General features: G+C 40.7%; 19 non-coding genes across 19 annotated transcripts; all 19 read right to left on the bottom strand.

Moving 5' to 3' along the window:
- Positions 1 to 1,211: 1,211 nt before the first annotated feature.
- On the bottom strand, positions 1,212 to 1,312 carry trnay-gua (transfer RNA tyrosine (anticodon GUA)). Its single transcript has 2 exons — positions 1,276 to 1,312; positions 1,212 to 1,247 (listed from the first exon to the last, which is right to left on the bottom strand). It is a non-coding gene; the product is annotated as a tRNA-Tyr (tRNA).
- Positions 1,313 to 1,669: 357 nt separating this feature from the next.
- trnay-gua (transfer RNA tyrosine (anticodon GUA)) lies at positions 1,670 to 1,770 on the bottom strand. The gene is made up of 2 exons: positions 1,734 to 1,770; positions 1,670 to 1,705 (listed from the first exon to the last, which is right to left on the bottom strand). It is a non-coding gene; the product is annotated as a tRNA-Tyr (tRNA).
- Positions 1,771 to 3,304: 1,534 nt separating this feature from the next.
- trnay-gua (transfer RNA tyrosine (anticodon GUA)) lies at positions 3,305 to 3,405 on the bottom strand. Its single transcript has 2 exons — positions 3,369 to 3,405; positions 3,305 to 3,340 (listed from the first exon to the last, which is right to left on the bottom strand). It is a non-coding gene; the product is annotated as a tRNA-Tyr (tRNA).
- Positions 3,406 to 3,762: 357 nt separating this feature from the next.
- Positions 3,763 to 3,863, bottom strand: trnay-gua (transfer RNA tyrosine (anticodon GUA)). Its single transcript has 2 exons — positions 3,827 to 3,863; positions 3,763 to 3,798 (listed from the first exon to the last, which is right to left on the bottom strand). It is a non-coding gene; the product is annotated as a tRNA-Tyr (tRNA).
- Positions 3,864 to 4,729: 866 nt separating this feature from the next.
- trnay-gua (transfer RNA tyrosine (anticodon GUA)) lies at positions 4,730 to 4,830 on the bottom strand. The gene is made up of 2 exons: positions 4,794 to 4,830; positions 4,730 to 4,765 (listed from the first exon to the last, which is right to left on the bottom strand). It is a non-coding gene; the product is annotated as a tRNA-Tyr (tRNA).
- Positions 4,831 to 6,165: 1,335 nt separating this feature from the next.
- Positions 6,166 to 6,266, bottom strand: trnay-gua (transfer RNA tyrosine (anticodon GUA)). The gene is made up of 2 exons: positions 6,230 to 6,266; positions 6,166 to 6,201 (listed from the first exon to the last, which is right to left on the bottom strand). It is a non-coding gene; the product is annotated as a tRNA-Tyr (tRNA).
- An 815-nt stretch (positions 6,267 to 7,081) lies between these two features.
- On the bottom strand, positions 7,082 to 7,182 carry trnay-gua (transfer RNA tyrosine (anticodon GUA)). Its single transcript has 2 exons — positions 7,146 to 7,182; positions 7,082 to 7,117 (listed from the first exon to the last, which is right to left on the bottom strand). It is a non-coding gene; the product is annotated as a tRNA-Tyr (tRNA).
- An 815-nt stretch (positions 7,183 to 7,997) lies between these two features.
- Positions 7,998 to 8,098, bottom strand: trnay-gua (transfer RNA tyrosine (anticodon GUA)). Its single transcript has 2 exons — positions 8,062 to 8,098; positions 7,998 to 8,033 (listed from the first exon to the last, which is right to left on the bottom strand). It is a non-coding gene; the product is annotated as a tRNA-Tyr (tRNA).
- A 295-nt stretch (positions 8,099 to 8,393) lies between these two features.
- Positions 8,394 to 8,494, bottom strand: trnay-gua (transfer RNA tyrosine (anticodon GUA)). The gene is made up of 2 exons: positions 8,458 to 8,494; positions 8,394 to 8,429 (listed from the first exon to the last, which is right to left on the bottom strand). It is a non-coding gene; the product is annotated as a tRNA-Tyr (tRNA).
- Positions 8,495 to 9,309: 815 nt separating this feature from the next.
- On the bottom strand, positions 9,310 to 9,410 carry trnay-gua (transfer RNA tyrosine (anticodon GUA)). The gene is made up of 2 exons: positions 9,374 to 9,410; positions 9,310 to 9,345 (listed from the first exon to the last, which is right to left on the bottom strand). It is a non-coding gene; the product is annotated as a tRNA-Tyr (tRNA).
- Positions 9,411 to 9,705: 295 nt separating this feature from the next.
- Positions 9,706 to 9,806, bottom strand: trnay-gua (transfer RNA tyrosine (anticodon GUA)). Its single transcript has 2 exons — positions 9,770 to 9,806; positions 9,706 to 9,741 (listed from the first exon to the last, which is right to left on the bottom strand). It is a non-coding gene; the product is annotated as a tRNA-Tyr (tRNA).
- Positions 9,807 to 10,623: 817 nt separating this feature from the next.
- trnay-gua (transfer RNA tyrosine (anticodon GUA)) lies at positions 10,624 to 10,724 on the bottom strand. Its single transcript has 2 exons — positions 10,688 to 10,724; positions 10,624 to 10,659 (listed from the first exon to the last, which is right to left on the bottom strand). It is a non-coding gene; the product is annotated as a tRNA-Tyr (tRNA).
- Positions 10,725 to 12,457: 1,733 nt separating this feature from the next.
- trnay-gua (transfer RNA tyrosine (anticodon GUA)) lies at positions 12,458 to 12,558 on the bottom strand. Its single transcript has 2 exons — positions 12,522 to 12,558; positions 12,458 to 12,493 (listed from the first exon to the last, which is right to left on the bottom strand). It is a non-coding gene; the product is annotated as a tRNA-Tyr (tRNA).
- Positions 12,559 to 13,373: 815 nt separating this feature from the next.
- On the bottom strand, positions 13,374 to 13,474 carry trnay-gua (transfer RNA tyrosine (anticodon GUA)). Its single transcript has 2 exons — positions 13,438 to 13,474; positions 13,374 to 13,409 (listed from the first exon to the last, which is right to left on the bottom strand). It is a non-coding gene; the product is annotated as a tRNA-Tyr (tRNA).
- An 815-nt stretch (positions 13,475 to 14,289) lies between these two features.
- Positions 14,290 to 14,390, bottom strand: trnay-gua (transfer RNA tyrosine (anticodon GUA)). The gene is made up of 2 exons: positions 14,354 to 14,390; positions 14,290 to 14,325 (listed from the first exon to the last, which is right to left on the bottom strand). It is a non-coding gene; the product is annotated as a tRNA-Tyr (tRNA).
- A 295-nt stretch (positions 14,391 to 14,685) lies between these two features.
- Positions 14,686 to 14,786, bottom strand: trnay-gua (transfer RNA tyrosine (anticodon GUA)). Its single transcript has 2 exons — positions 14,750 to 14,786; positions 14,686 to 14,721 (listed from the first exon to the last, which is right to left on the bottom strand). It is a non-coding gene; the product is annotated as a tRNA-Tyr (tRNA).
- A 297-nt stretch (positions 14,787 to 15,083) lies between these two features.
- trnay-gua (transfer RNA tyrosine (anticodon GUA)) lies at positions 15,084 to 15,184 on the bottom strand. The gene is made up of 2 exons: positions 15,148 to 15,184; positions 15,084 to 15,119 (listed from the first exon to the last, which is right to left on the bottom strand). It is a non-coding gene; the product is annotated as a tRNA-Tyr (tRNA).
- Positions 15,185 to 15,541: 357 nt separating this feature from the next.
- On the bottom strand, positions 15,542 to 15,642 carry trnay-gua (transfer RNA tyrosine (anticodon GUA)). The gene is made up of 2 exons: positions 15,606 to 15,642; positions 15,542 to 15,577 (listed from the first exon to the last, which is right to left on the bottom strand). It is a non-coding gene; the product is annotated as a tRNA-Tyr (tRNA).
- Positions 15,643 to 15,999: 357 nt separating this feature from the next.
- Positions 16,000 to 16,100, bottom strand: trnay-gua (transfer RNA tyrosine (anticodon GUA)). The gene is made up of 2 exons: positions 16,064 to 16,100; positions 16,000 to 16,035 (listed from the first exon to the last, which is right to left on the bottom strand). It is a non-coding gene; the product is annotated as a tRNA-Tyr (tRNA).
- Between the last annotated feature and the right edge of the window lie 553 nt (positions 16,101 to 16,653).

Below are 16,653 nucleotides of genomic sequence, written 5' to 3'. Positions count from 1 at the left end.
AACCGGACAACATTATAAAAATGTCCTTCGAGCCAGAGTTGAACCAGCGACCTAAGGATACCTGCTAATTGCACATTGAACATCAGCCTACAGTCCTCCGCTCTACCAACTGAGCTATCGAAGGGTAAAGAAAGAGACCTGCATTTTAGCGTGTATATTGAGGACGGAGCTGCCGATAAACCAAAGCTTTTTTGACAAAGAATGAATGGATTCTTAATGAGGAATATTGATGAGAAGCAAGGGTTGAGCTTGTTTTACAAAGGATGGATGGTTTTGTTATGAGGATTATTGATGAGAAGCAAGGGTTGAGCTTGTTTTACAAAGGATGGATGGATTTGTTATGAGGAATATTGATGAGAAGCAAGGGTTGAGCTTGTTTTACAAAGAATGGATGGATTTGTCATGATGAATATTGACAAGATGCAAGGGTTTGCGATCAGGAAATACCTGTTGACCCAAACCGGACAACATTATAAAAATGTTCTTCGAGCCGGAGTTGAACCAGCGACCTAAGGATACCTGCTAACTACAGATTGAACATCAGCCTACAGTCCTCCGCTCTACCAACTGAGCTATCGAAGGGTAAAGAAAGAGACCTGCATTTTAGCGTGTATATTGAGGACGGAGCTGCCGATAAACCAAAGCTTTTTTGACAATGAATGAATGGATTCTTAATAAGGAATATTGATGAGAAGCAAGGGTTGAGCTTGTTTTACAAAGGATGGATGGATTTGTCATGATGAATATTGACAAGATGCAAGGGTTTGCGATCAGGAAATACCTGTTGACCCAAACCGGACAACATTATAAAAATGTCCTTCGAGCCGGAGTTGAACCAGCGACCAAAGGATACCTGCTAACTACAGATTGAACATCAGCCTACAGTCCTCCGCTCTACCAACTGAGCTATCGAAGGGTAAAGAAAGAGACCTGCATTTTAGCGTGTATATTGAGGACGGAGCTGCCGATAAACCAAAGCTTTTTTGACAAAGAATGAATGGATTCTTAATGAGGAATATTGATGAGAAGCAAGGGTTGAGCTTGTTTTACAAAGGATGGATGGATTTGTTATGAGGAATATTGATGAGAAGCAAGGGTTGAGCTTGTTTTACAAAGAATGGATGGATTTGTCATGAGGAATATTGACAAGATGCAAGGGTTTGCGATCAGGAAATACCTGTTGACCCAAACCGGACAACATTATAAAAATGTCCTTCGAGCCGGAGTTGAACCAGCGACCTAAGGATACCTGCTAATTGCACATTGAACATCAGCCTACAGTCCTCCGCTCTACCAACTGAGCTATCGAAGGGTAAAGAAAGAGACCTGCATTTTAGCGTGTATATTGAGGACGGAGCTGCCGATAAACCAAAGCTTTTTTGACAAAGAATGAATGGATTCTTAATGAGGAATATTGATGAGAAGCAAGGGTTGAGCTTGTTTTACAAAGGATGGATGGATTTGTTATGAGGAATATTGATGAGAAGCAAGGGTTGAGCTTGTTTTACAAAGGATGGATGGATTTGTTATGAGGAATATTGATGAGAAGCAAGGGTTGAGCTTGTTTTACAAAGAATGGATGGATTTGTCATGAGGAATATTGACAAGATGCAAGGGTTTGCGATCAGGAAATACCTGTTGACCCAAACCGGACAACATTATAAAAATGTCCTTCGAGCCGGAGTTGAACCAGCGACCTAAGGATACCTGCTAACTACAGATTGAACATCAGCCTACAGTCCTCCGCTCTACCAACTGAGCTATCGAAGGGTAAAGAAAGAGACCTGCATTTTAGCGTGTATATTGAGGACGGAGCTGCCGATAAACCAAAGCTTTTTTGACAAAGAATGAATGGATTCTTAATGAGGAATATTGATGAGAAGCAAGGGTTGAGCTTGTTTTACAAAGGATGGATGGATTTGTTATGAGGAATATTGATGAGAAGCAAGGGTTGAGCTTGTTTTACAAAGAATGGATGGATTTGTCATGAGGAATATTGACAAGAAGCAAGGGTTTGCGATCAGGAAATACCTGTTGACCCAAACCGGACAACATTATAAAAATGTCCTTCGAGCCGGAGTTGAATGGATGGATTTGTCATGAGGAATATTGACAAGAAGCAAGGGTTTGCGATCAGGAAATACCTGTTGACCCAAACCGGACAACATTATAAAAATGTCCTTCGAGCCGGAGTTAAACCAGCGACCTAAGGATACCTGCTAATTGCACATTGAACATCAGCCTACAGTCCTCCGCTCTACCAACTGAGCTATCGAAGGGTAAAGAAAGAGACCTGCATTTTAGCGTGTATATTGAGGACGGAGCTGCCGATAAACCAAAGCTTTTTTGACAAAGAATGAATGGATTCTTAATGAGGAATATTGATGAGAAGCAAGGGTTGAGCTTGTTTTACAAAGGATGGATGGATTTGTTATGAGGAAAATTGATGAGAAGCAAGGGTTGAGCTTGTTTTACAAAGAATGGATGGATTTTTCATGAGGAATATTGACAAGATGCAAGGGTTTGCGATCAGGAAATACCTGTTGACCCAAACCGGACAACATTATAAAAATGTTCTTCGAGCCGGAGTTGAACCAGCGACCTAAGGATACCTGCTAACTACAGATTGAACATCAGCCTACAGTCCTCCGCTCTACCAACTGAGCTATCGAAGGGTAAAGAAAGAGACCTGCATTTTAGCGTGTATATTGAGGACGGAGCTGCCGATAAACCAAAGCTTTTTTGACAATGAATGAATGGATTCTTAATAAGGAATATTGATGAGAAGCAAGGGTTGAGCTTGTTATACAAAGGATGGATGGATTTGTCATGATGAATATTGACAAGATGCAAGGGTTTGCGATCAGGAAATACCTGTTGACCCAAACCGGACAACATTATAAAAATGTCCTTCGAGCCGGAGTTGAACCAGCGACCAAAGGATACCTGCTAACTACAGATTGAACATCAGCCTACAGTCCTCCGCTCTACCAACTGAGCTATCGAAGGGTAAAGAAAGAGACCTGCATTTTAGCGTGTATATTGAGGACGGAGCTGCCGATAAACCAAAGCTTTTTTGACAAAGAATGAATGGATTCTTAATGAGGAATATTGATGAGAAGCAAGGGTTGAGCTTGTTTTACAAAGGATGGATGGATTTGTTATGAGGAATATTGATGAGAAGCAAGGGTTGAGCTTGTTTTACAAAGAATGGATGGATTTGTCATGAGGAATATTGACGAGATGCAAGGGTTTGCGATCAGGAAATACCTGTTGACCCAAACCGGACAACATTATAAAAATGTCCTTCGAGCCGGAGTTGAACCAGCGACCTAAGGATACCTGCTAATTGCACATTGAACATCAGCCTACAGTCCTCCGCTCTACCAACTGAGCTATCGAAGGGTAAAGAAAGAGACCTGCATTTTAGCGTGTATATTGAGGACGGAGCTGCCGATAAACCAAAGCTTTTTTGACAAAGAATGAATGGATTCTTAATGAGGAATATTGATGAGAAGCAAGGGTTGAGCTTGTTTTACAAAGGATGGATGGATTTGTTATGAGGAATATTGATGAGAAGCAAGGGTTGAGCTTGTTTTACAAAGGATGGATGGATTTGTTATGAGGAATATTGATGAGAAGCAAGGGTTGAGCTTGTTTTACAAAGAATGGATGGATTTGTCATGAGGAATATTGACAAGATGCAAGGGTTTGCGATCAGGAAATACCTGTTGACCCAAACCGGACAACATTATAAAAATGTCCTTCGAGCCGGAGTTGAACCAGCGACCTAAGGATACCTGCTAACTACAGATTGAACATCAGCCTACAGTCCTCCGCTCTACCAACTGAGCTATCGAAGGGTAAAGAAAGAGACCTGCATTTTAGCGTGTATATTGAGGACGGAGCTGCCGATAAACCAAAGCTTTTTTGACAAAGAATGAATGGATTCTTAATGAGGAATATTGATGAGAAGCAAGGGTTGAGCTTGTTTTACAAAGGATGGATGGATTTGTTATGAGGAATATTGATGAGAAGCAAGGGTTGAGCTTGTTTTACAAAGAATGGATGGATTTGTCATGAGGAATATTGACAAGAAGCAAGGGTTTGCGATCAGGAAATACCTGTTGACCCAAACCGGACAACATTATAAAAATGTCCTTCGAGCCGGAGTTGAATGGATGGATTTGTCATGAGGAATATTGACAAGAAGCAAGGGTTTGCGATCAGGAAATACCTGTTGACCCAAACCGGACAACATTATAAAAATGTCCTTCGAGCCGGAGTTAAACCAGCGACCTAAGGATACCTGCTAATTGCACATTGAACATCAGCCTACAGTCCTCCGCTCTACCAACTGAGCTATCGAAGGGTAAACAAAGAGACCTGCATTTTAGCGTGTATATTGAGGACGGAGCTGCCGATAAACCAACGCTTTTTTGACAAAGAATGAATGGATTCTTAATGAGGAATATTGATGAGAAGCAAGGGTTGAGCTTGTTTTACAAAGGATGGATGGATTTGTTATGAGGAATATTGATGAGAAGCAAGGGTTGAGCTTGTTTTACAAAGGATGGATGGATTTTTTATGAGGAATATTGATGAGAAGCAAGGGTTGAGCTTGTTTTACAAAGAATGGATGGATTTGTCATGATGAATATTTACAAGATGCAAGGGTTTGCGATCAGGAAATACCTGTTGACCCAAACCGGACAACATTATAAAAATGTCCTTCGAGCCGGAGTTGAACCAGCGACCTAAGGATACCTGCTAATTGCACATTGAACATCAGCCTACAGTCCTCCGCTCTACCAACTGAGCTATCGAAGGGTAAAGAAAGAGACCTGCATTTTAGCGTGTATATTGAGGACGGAGCTGCCGATAAACCAAAGCTTTTTTGACAAAGAATGAATGGATTCTTAATGAGGAATATTGATGAGAAGCAAGGGTTGAGCTTGTTTTACAAAGGATGGATGGTTTTGTTATGAGGATTATTGATGAGAAGCAAGGGTTGAGCTTGTTTTACAAAGGATGGATGGATTTGTTATGAGGAAAATTGATGAGAAGCAAGGGTTGAGCTTGTTTTACAAAGAATGGATGGATTTTTCATGAGGAATATTGACAAGATGCAAGGGTTTGCGATCAGGAAATACCTGTTGACCCAAACCGGACAACATTATAAAAATGTCCTTCGAGCCGGAGTTAAACCAGCGACCTAAGGATACCTGCTAATTACAGATTGAACATCAGCCTACAGTCCTCCGCTCTACCAACTGAGCTATCGAAGGGTAAAGAAAGAGACCTGCATTTTAGCGTGTATATTGAGGACGGAGCTGCCGATAAACCAAAGCTTTTTTGACAAAGAATGAATGGATTCTTAATGAGGAATATTGATGAGAAGCAAGGGTTGAGCTTGTTTTACAAAGGATGGATGGATTTGTTATGAGGAATATTGATGAGAAGCAAGGGTTGAGCTTGTTTTACAAAGGATGGATGGATTTGTTATGAGGAATATTGATGAGAAGCAAGGGTTGAGCTTGTTTTACAAAGGATGGATGGATTTGTTATGAGGAATATTGATGAGAAGCAAGGGTTGAGCTTGTTTTACAAAGAATGGATGGATTTGTCATGAGGAATATTGACAAGATGCAAGGGTTTGCGATCAGGAAATACCTGTTGACCCAAACCGGACAACATTATAAAAATGTCCTTCGAGCCGGAGTTGAACCAGCGACCTAAGGATACCTGCTAACTACAGATTGAACATCAGCCTAAAGTCCTCCGCTCTACCAACTGAGCTATCGAAGGGTAAAGAAAGAGACCTGCATTTTAGCGTGTATATTGAGGACGGAGCTGCCGATAAACCAAAGCTTTTTTGACAAAGAATGAATGGATTCTTAATGAGGAATATTGATGAGAAGCAAGGGTTGAGCTTGTTTTACAAAGGATGGATGGATTTGTTATGAGGATTATTGATGAGAAGCAAGGGTTGAGCTTGTTTTACAAAGGATGGATGGATTTGTTATGAGGAAAATTGATGAGAAGCAAGGGTTGAGCTTGTTTTACAAAGAATGGATGGATTTTTCATGAGGAATATTGACAAGATGCAAGGGTTTGCGATCAGGAAATACCTGTTGACCCAAACCGGACAACATTATAAAAATGTCCTTCGAGCCGGAGTTGAACCAGCGACCTAAGGATACCTGCTAATTACAGATTGAACATCAGCCTACAGTCCTCCGCTCTACCAACTGAGCTATCGAAGGGTAAAGAAAGAGACCTGCATTTTAGCGTGTATATTGAGGACGGAGCTGCCGATAAACCAAAGCTTTTTTGACAAAGAATGAATGGATTCTTAATGAGGAATATTGATGAGAAGCAAGGGTTGAGCTTGTTTTACAAAGGATGGATGGATTTGTTATGAGGAATATTGATGAGAAGCAAGGGTTGAGCTTGTTTTACAAAGGATGGATGGATTTGTTATGAGGAATATTGATGAGAAGCAAGGGTTGAGCTTGTTTTACAAAGAATGGATGGATTTGTCATGAGGAATATTGACAAGATGCAAGGGTTTGCGATCAGGAAATACCTGTTGACCCAAACCGGACAACATTATAAAAATGTCCTTCGAGCCGGAATTGAACCAGCGACCTAAGGATACCTGCTAACTACAGATTGAACATCAGCCTAAAGTCCTCCGCTCTACCAACTGAGCTATCGAAGGGTAAAGAAAGAGACCTGCATTTTAGCGTGTATATTGAGGACGGAGCTGCCGATAAACCAAAGCTTTTTTGACAAAGAATGAATGGATTCTTAATGAGGAATATTGATGAGAAGCAAGGGTTGAGCTTGTTTTACAAAGGATGGATGGATTTGTTATGAGGAATATTGATGAGAAGCAAGGGTTGAGCTTGTTTTACAAAGGATGGATGGATTTGTTATGGGGAATATTGATGAGAAGCAAGGGTTGAGCTTGTTTTACAAAGAATGGATGGATTTGTCATGATGAATATTGACAAGATGCAAGGGTTTGCGATCAGGAAATACCTGTTGACCCAAACCGGACAACATTATAAAAATGTCCTTCGAGCCGGAGTTGAACCAGCGACCTAAGGATACCTGCTAACTACAGATTGAACATCAGCCTACAGTCCTCCGCTCTACCAACTGAGCTATCGAAGGGTAAAGAAAGAGACCTGCATTTTAGCGTGTATATTGAGGACGGAGCTGCCGATAAACCAAAGCTTTTTTGACAAAGAATGAATGGATTCTTAATGAGGAATATTGATGAGAAGCAAGGGTTGAGCTTGTTTTACAAAGGATGGATGGATTTGTTATGAGGAATATTGATGAGAAGCAAGGGTTGAGCTTGTTTTACAAAGGATGGATGGATTTTTTATGAGGAATATTGATGAGAAGCAAGGGTTGAGCTTGTTTTACAAAGAATGGATGGATTTGTCATGATGAATATTTACAAGATGCAAGGGTTTGCGATCAGGAAATACCTGTTGACCCAAACCGGACAACATTATAAAAATGTCCTTCGAGCCAGAGTTGAACCAGCGACCTAAGGATACCTGCTAATTGCACATTGAACATCAGCCTACAGTCCTCCGCTCTACCAACTGAGCTATCGAAGGGTAAAGAAAGAGACCTGCATTTTAGCGTGTATATTGAGGACGGAGCTGCCGATAAACCAAAGCTTTTTTGACAAAGAATGAATGGATTCTTAATGAGGAATATTGATGAGAAGCAAGGGTTGAGCTTGTTTTACAAAGGATGGATGGTTTTGTTATGAGGATTATTGATGAGAAGCAAGGGTTGAGCTTGTTTTACAAAGGATGGATGGATTTGTTATGAGGAAAATTGATGAGAAGCAAGGGTTGAGCTTGTTTTACAAAGAATGGATGGATTTTTCATGAGGAATATTGACAAGATGCAAGGGTTTGCGATCAGGAAATACCTGTTGACCCAAACCGGACAACATTATAAAAATGTCCTTCGAGCCGGAGTTGAACCAGCGACCTAAGGATACCTGCTAATTACAGATTGAACATCAGCCTACAGTCCTCCGCTCTACCAACTGAGCTATCGAAGGGTAAAGAAAGAGACCTGCATTTTAGCGTGTATATTGAGGACGGAGCTGCCGATAAACCAAAGCTTTTTTGACAAAGAATGAATGGATTCTTAATGAGGAATATTGATGAGAAGCAAGGGTTGAGCTTGTTTTACAAAGGATGGATGGATTTGTTATGAGGAATATTGATGAGAAGCAAGGGTTGAGCTTGTTTTACAAAGGATGGATGGATTTGTCATGAGGAATATTGACAAGAAGCAAGGGTTTGCGATCAGGAAATACCTGTTGACCCAAACAGGACAACATTATAAAAATGTCCTTCGAGCCGGAGTTGAACCAGCGACCTAAGGATACCTGCTAATTGCACATTGAACATCAGCCTACAGTCCTCCGCTCTACCAACTGAGCTATCGAAGGGTAAAGAAAGAGACCTGCATTTTAGCGTGTATATTGAGGACGGAGCTGCCGATAAACCAAAGCTTTTTTGACAAAGAATGAATGGATTCTTAATGAGGAATATTGATGAGAAGCAAGGGTTGAGCTTGTTTTACAAAGGATGGATGGATTTGTTATGAGGAATATTGATGAGAAGCAAGGGTTGAGCTTGTTTTACAAAGGATGGATGGATTTTTTATGAGGAATATTGATGAGAAGCAAGGGTTGAGCTTGTTTTACAAAGAATGGATGGATTTGTCATGATGAATATTTACAAGATGCAAGGGTTTGCGATCAGGAAATACCTGTTGACCCAAACCGGACAACATTATAAAAATGTCCTTCGAGCCAGAGTTGAACCAGCGACCTAAGGATACCTGCTAATTGCACATTGAACATCAGCCTACAGTCCTCCGCTCTACCAACTGAGCTATCGAAGGGTAAAGAAAGAGACCTGCATTTTAGCGTGTATATTGAGGACGGAGCTGCCGATAAACCAAAGCTTTTTTGACAAAGAATGAATGGATTCTTAATGAGGAATATTGATGAGAAGCAAGGGTTGAGCTTGTTTTACAAAGGATGGATGGTTTTGTTATGAGGATTATTGATGAGAAGCAAGGGTTGAGCTTGTTTTACAAAGGATGGATGGATTTGTTATGAGGAAAATTGATGAGAAGCAAGGGTTGAGCTTGTTTTACAAAGAATGGATGGATTTTTCATGAGGAATATTGACAAGATGCAAGGGTTTGCGATCAGGAAATACCTGTTGACCCAAACCGGACAACATTATAAAAATGTCCTTCGAGCCGGAGTTGAACCAGCGACCTAAGGATACCTGCTAATTACAGATTGAACATCAGCCTACAGTCCTCCGCTCTACCAACTGAGCTATCGAAGGGTAAAGAAAGAGACCTGCATTTTAGCGTGTATATTGAGGACGGAGCTGCCGATAAACCAAAGCTTTTTTGACAAAGAATGAATGGATTCTTAATGAGGAATATTGATGAGAAGCAAGGGTTGAGCTTGTTTTACAAAGGATGGATGGATTTGTTATGAGGAATATTGATGAGAAGCAAGGGTTGAGCTTGTTTTACAAAGGATGGATGGATTTGTCATGAGGAATATTGACAAGAAGCAAGGGTTTGCGATCAGGAAATACCTGTTGACCCAAACAGGACAACATTATAAAAATGTCCTTCGAGCCGGAGTTGAACCAGCGACCTAAGGATACCTGCTAATTGCACATTGAACATCAGCCTACAGTCCTCCGCTCTACCAACTGAGCTATCGAAGGGTAAAGAAAGAGACCTGCATTTTAGCGTGTATATTGAGGACGGAGCTGCCGATAAACCAAAGCTTTTTTTAAAAAAAGAATGAATGGATTCTTAATGAGGAATATTGATGAGAAGCAAGGGTTGAGCTTGTTTTACAAAGGATGGATGGATTTGTTATGAGGAATATTGATGAGAAGCAAGGGTTGAGCTTGTTTTACAAAGAATGGATGGATTTTTCATGAGGAATATTGATGAGAAGCAAGGGTTGAGCTTGTTTTACAAAGAATGGATGGATTTGTCATGAGGAATATTGACAAGATGCAAGGGTTTGCGATCAGGAAATACCTGTTGACCCAAACCGGACAACATTATAAAAATGTCCTTCGAGCCGGAGTTGAACCAGCGACCTAAGGATACCTGCTAACTACAGATTGAACATCAGCCTAAAGTCCTCCGCTCTACCAACTGAGCTATCGAAGGGTAAAGAAAGAGACCTGCATTTTAGCGTGTATATTGAGGACGGAGCTGCCGATAAACCAAAGCTTTTTTGACAAAGAATGAATGGATTCTTAATGAGGAATATTGATGAGAAGCAAGGGTTGAGCTTGTTTTACAAAGGATGGATGGATTTGTTATGAGGATTATTGATGAGAAGCAAGGGTTGAGCTTGTTTTACAAAGGATGGATGGATTTGTTATGAGGAAAATTGATGAGAAGCAAGGGTTGAGCTTGTTTTACAAAGAATGGATGGATTTTTCATGAGGAATATTAACAAGATGCAAGGGTTTGCGATCAGGAAATACCTGTTGACCCAAACCGGACAACATTATAAAAATGTCCTTCGAGCCGGAGTTGAACCAGCGACCTAAGGATACCTGCTAATTACAGATTGAACATCAGCCTACAGTCCTCCGCTCTACCAACTGAGCTATCGAAGGGTAAAGAAAGAGACCTGCATTTTAGCGTGTATATTGAGGACGGAGCTGCCGATAAACCAAAGCTTTTTTGACAAAGAATGAATGGATTCTTAATGAGGAATATTGATGAGAAGCAAGGGTTGAGCTTGTTTTACAAAGGATGGATGGATTTGTTATGAGGAATATTGATGAGAAGCAAGGGTTGAGCTTGTTTTACAAAGGATGGATGGATTTGTTATGAGGAATATTGATGAGAAGCAAGGGTTGAGCTTGTTTTACAAAGAATGGATGGATTTGTCATGAGGAATATTGACAAGATGCAAGGGTTTGCGATCAGGAAATACCTGTTGACCCAAACCGGACAACATTATAAAAATGTCCTTCGAGCCGGAATTGAACCAGCGACCTAAGGATACCTGCTAACTACAGATTGAACATCAGCCTAAAGTCCTCCGCTCTACCAACTGAGCTATCGAAGGGTAAAGAAAGAGACCTGCATTTTAGCGTGTATATTGAGGACGGAGCTGCCGATAAACCAAAGCTTTTTTGACAAAGAATGAATGGATTCTTAATGAGGAATATTGATGAGAAGCAAGGGTTGAGCTTGTTTTACAAAGGATGGATGGATTTGTTATGAGGAATATTGATGAGAAGCAAGGGTTGAGCTTGTTTTACAAAGGATGGATGGATTTGTTATGGGGAATATTGATGAGAAGCAAGGGTTGAGCTTGTTTTACAAAGAATGGATGGATTTGTCATGATGAATATTGACAAGATGCAAGGGTTTGCGATCAGGAAATACCTGTTGACCCAAACCGGACAACATTATAAAAATGTCCTTCGAGCCGGAGTTGAACCAGCGACCAAAGGATACCTGCTAACTACAGATTGAACATCAGCCTACAGTCCTCCGCTCTACCAACTGAGCTATCGAAGGGTAAAGAAAGAGACCTGCATTTTAGCGTGTATATTGAGGACGGAGCTGCCGATAAACCAAAGCTTTTTTTAAAAAAAGAATGAATGGATTCTTAATGAGGAATATTGATGAGAAGCAAGGGTTGAGCTTGTTTTACAAAGGATGGATGGATTTGTTATGAGGAATATTGATGAGAAGCAAGGGTTGAGCTTGTTTTACAAAGAATGGATGGATTTTTCATGAGGAATATTGATGAGAAGCAAGGGTTGAGCTTGTTTTACAAAGAATGGATGGATTTGTCATGAGGAATATTGACAAGATGCAAGGGTTTGCGATCAGGAAATACCTGTTGACCCAAACCGGACAACATTATAAAAATGTCCTTCGAGCCGGAGTTGAACCAGCGACCTAAGGATACCTGCTAACTACAGATTGAACATCAGCCTAAAGTCCTCCGCTCTACCAACTGAGCTATCGAAGGGTAAAGAAAGAGACCTGCATTTTAGCGTGTATATTGAGGACGGAGCTGCCGATAAACCAAAGCTTTTTTGACAAAGAATGAATGGATTCTTAATGAGGAATATTGATGAGAAGCAAGGGTTGAGCTTGTTTTACAAAGGATGGATGGATTTGTTATGAGGATTATTGATGAGAAGCAAGGGTTGAGCTTGTTTTACAAAGGATGGATGGATTTGTTATGAGGAAAATTGATGAGAAGCAAGGGTTGAGCTTGTTTTACAAAGAATGGATGGATTTTTCATGAGGAATATTGACAAGATGCAAGGGTTTGCGATCAGGAAATACCTGTTGACCCAAACCGGACAACATTATAAAAATGTCCTTCGAGCCGGAGTTGAACCAGCGACCTAAGGATACCTGCTAATTACAGATTGAACATCAGCCTACAGTCCTCCGCTCTACCAACTGAGCTATCGAAGGGTAAAGAAAGAGACCTGCATTTTAGCGTGTATATTGAGGACGGAGCTGCCGATAAACCAAAGCTTTTTTGACAAAGAATGAATGGATTCTTAATGAGGAATATTGATGAGAAGCAAGGGTTGAGCTTGTTTTACAAAGGATGGATGGATTTGTTATGAGGAATATTGATGAGAAGCAAGGGTTGAGCTTGTTTTACAAAGGATGGATGGATTTGTTATGAGGAATATTGATGAGAAGCAAGGGTTGAGCTTGTTTTACAAAGAATGGATGGATTTGTCATGAGGAATATTGACAAGATGCAAGGGTTTGCGATCAGGAAATACCTGTTGACCCAAACCGGACAACATTATAAAAATGTCCTTCGAGCCGGAATTGAACCAGCGACCTAAGGATACCTGCTAACTACAGATTGAACATCAGCCTAAAGTCCTCCGCTCTACCAACTGAGCTATCGAAGGGTAAAGAAAGAGACCTGCATTTTAGCGTGTATATTGAGGACGGAGCTGCCGATAAACCAAAGCTTTTTTGACAAAGAATGAATGGATTCTTAATGAGGAATATTGATGAGAAGCAAGGGTTGAGCTTGTTTTACAAAGGATGGATGGATTTGTTATGAGGAATATTGATGAGAAGCAAGGGTTGAGCTTGTTTTACAAAGGATGGATGGATTTGTTATGGGGAATATTGATGAGAAGCAAGGGTTGAGCTTGTTTTACAAAGAATGGATGGATTTGTCATGATGAATATTGACAAGATGCAAGGGTTTGCGATCAGGAAATACCTGTTGACCCAAACCGGACAACATTATAAAAATGTCCTTCGAGCCGGAGTTGAACCAGCGACCTAAGGATACCTGCTAACTACAGATTGAACATCAGCCTACAGTCCTCCGCTCTACCAACTGAGCTATCGAAGGGTAAAGAAAGAGACCTGCATTTTAGCGTGTATATTGAGGACGGAGCTGCCGATAAACCAAAGCTTTTTTGACAAAGAATGAATGGATTCTTAATGAGGAATATTGATGAGAAGCAAGGGTTGAGCTTGTTTTACAAAGGATGGATGGATTTGTTATGAGGAATATTGATGAGAAGCAAGGGTTGAGCTTGTTTTACAAAGGATGGATGGATTTTTTATGAGGAATATTGATGAGAAGCAAGGGTTGAGCTTGTTTTACAAAGAATGGATGGATTTGTCATGATGAATATTTACAAGATGCAAGGGTTTGCGATCAGGAAATACCTGTTGACCCAAACCGGACAACATTATAAAAATGTCCTTCGAGCCAGAGTTGAACCAGCGACCTAAGGATACCTGCTAATTGCACATTGAACATCAGCCTACAGTCCTCCGCTCTACCAACTGAGCTATCGAAGGGTAAAGAAAGAGACCTGCATTTTAGCGTGTATATTGAGGACGGAGCTGCCGATAAACCAAAGCTTTTTTGACAAAGAATGAATGGATTCTTAATGAGGAATATTGATGAGAAGCAAGGGTTGAGCTTGTTTTACAAAGGATGGATGGTTTTGTTATGAGGATTATTGATGAGAAGCAAGGGTTGAGCTTGTTTTACAAAGGATGGATGGATTTGTTATGAGGAAAATTGATGAGAAGCAAGGGTTGAGCTTGTTTTACAAAGAATGGATGGATTTTTCATGAGGAATATTGACAAGATGCAAGGGTTTGCGATCAGGAAATACCCGTTGACCCAAACCGGACAACATTATAAAAATGTCCTTCGAGCCGGAGTTGAACCAGCGACCTAAGGATACCTGCTAATTACAGATTGAACATCAGCCTACAGTCCTCCGCTCTACCAACTGAGCTATCGAAGGGTAAAGAAAGAGACCTGCATTTTAGCGTGTATATTGAGGACGGAGCTGCCGATAAACCAAAGCTTTTTTGACAAAGAATGAATGGATTCTTAATGAGGAATATTGATGAGAAGCAAGGGTTGAGCTTGTTTTACAAAGGATGGATGGATTTGTTATGAGGAATATTGATGAGAAGCAAGGGTTGAGCTTGTTTTACAAAGGATGGATGGATTTGTCATGAGGAATATTGACAAGAAGCAAGGGTTTGCGATCAGGAAATACCTGTTGACCCAAACAGGACAACATTATAAAAATGTCCTTCGAGCCGGAGTTGAACCAGCGACCTAAGGATACCTGCTAATTGCACATTGAACATCAGCCTACAGTCCTCCGCTCTACCAACTGAGCTATCGAAGGGTAAAGAAAGAGACCTGCATTTTAGCGTGTATATTGAGGACGGAGCTGCCGATAAACCAAAGCTTTTTTTAAAAAAAGAATGAATGGATTCTTAATGAGGAATATTGATGAGAAGCAAGGGTTGAGCTTGTTTTACAAAGGATGGATGGATTTGTTATGAGGAATATTGATGAGAAGCAAGGGTTGAGCTTGTTTTACAAAGAATGGATGGATTTTTCATGAGGAATATTGACAAGATGCAAGGGTTTGCGATCAGGAAATACCTGTTGACCCAAACCGGACAACATTATAAAAATGTCCTTCGAGCCGGAGTTGAACCAGCGACCTAAGGATACATGCTAACTACAGATTGAACATCAGCCTACAGTCCTCCGCTCTACCAACTGAGCTATCGAAGGGTAAAGAAAGAGACCTGCATTTTAGCGTGTATATTGAGGACGGAGCTGCCGATAAACCAAAGCTTTTTTGACAAAGAATGAATGGATTCTTAATGAGGAATATTGATGAGAAGCAAGGGTTGAGCTTGTTTTACAAAGGATGGATGGTTTTGTTATGAGGATTATTGATGAGAAGCAAGGGTTGAGCTTGTTTTACAAAGGATGGATGGATTTGTTATGAGGAAAATTGATGAGAAGCAAGGGTTGAGCTTGTTTTACAAAGAATGGATGGATTTTTCATGAGGAATATTGACAAGATGCAAGGGTTTGCGATCAGGAAATACCTGTTGACCCAAACCGAACAACATTATAAAAATGTCCTTCGAGCCGGAGTTGAACCAGCGACCTAAGGATACCTGCTAATTGCACATTGAACATCAGCCTACAGTCCTCCGCTCTACCAACTGAGCTATCGAAGGGTAAAGAAAGAGACCTGCATTTTAGCGTGTATATTGAGGACGGAGCTGCCGATAAACCAAAGCTTTTTTGACAAAGAATGAATGGATTCTTAATGAGGAATATTGATGAGAAGCAAGGGTTGAGCTTGTTTTACAAAGGATGGATGGATTTGTTATGAGGAATATTGATGAGAAGCAAGGGTTGAGCTTGTTTTACAAAGGATGGATGAATTTGTTATGAGGAATATTGATGAGAAGCAAGGGTTGAGCTTGTTTTACAAAGAATGGATGGATTTGTCATGATGAATATTGACAAGATGCAAGGGTTTGCGATCAGGAAATACCTGTTGACCCAAACCGGACAACATTATAAAAATGTCCTTCGAGCCGGAGTTGAACCAGCGACCTAAGGATACCTGCTAACTACAGATTGAACATCAGCCTACAGTCCTCCGCTCTACCAACTGAGCTATCGAAGGGTAAAGAAAGAGACCTGCATTTTAGCGTGTATATTGAGGACGGAGCTGCCGATAAACCAAAGCTTTTTTGACAATGAATGAATGGATTCTTAATAAGGAATATTGATGAGAAGCAAGGGTTGAGCTTGTTTTACAAAGGATGGATGGATTTGTCATGATGAATATTGACAAGATGCAAGGGTTTGCGATCAGGAAATACCTGTTGACCCAAACCGGACAACATTATAAAAATGTCCTTCGAGCCGGAGTTGAACCAGCGACCAACGGATACCTGCTAACTACAGATTGAACATCAGCCTACAGTCCTCCGCTCTACCAACTGAGCTATCGAAGGGTAAAGAAAGAGACCTGCATTTTAGCGTGTATATTGAGGACGGAGCTGCCGATAAACCAAAGCTTTTTTGACAAAGAATGAATGGATTCTTAATGAGGAATATTGATGAGAAGCAAGGGTTGAGCTTGTTTTACAAAGGATGGATGGATTTGTTATGAGGAATATTGATGAGAAGCAAGGGTTGAGCTTGTTTTACAAAGAATGGATGGATTTGTCATG

Source organism: Gasterosteus aculeatus, chromosome 12 (assembly GCF_964276395.1).
Source record: "Gasterosteus aculeatus chromosome 12, fGasAcu3.hap1.1, whole genome shotgun sequence".
In the NCBI taxonomy this organism is placed as follows: Eukaryota; Metazoa; Chordata; class Actinopteri; order Perciformes; family Gasterosteidae; genus Gasterosteus; species Gasterosteus aculeatus.
This window is presented reverse-complemented; position numbering and strand designations above follow the sequence as displayed.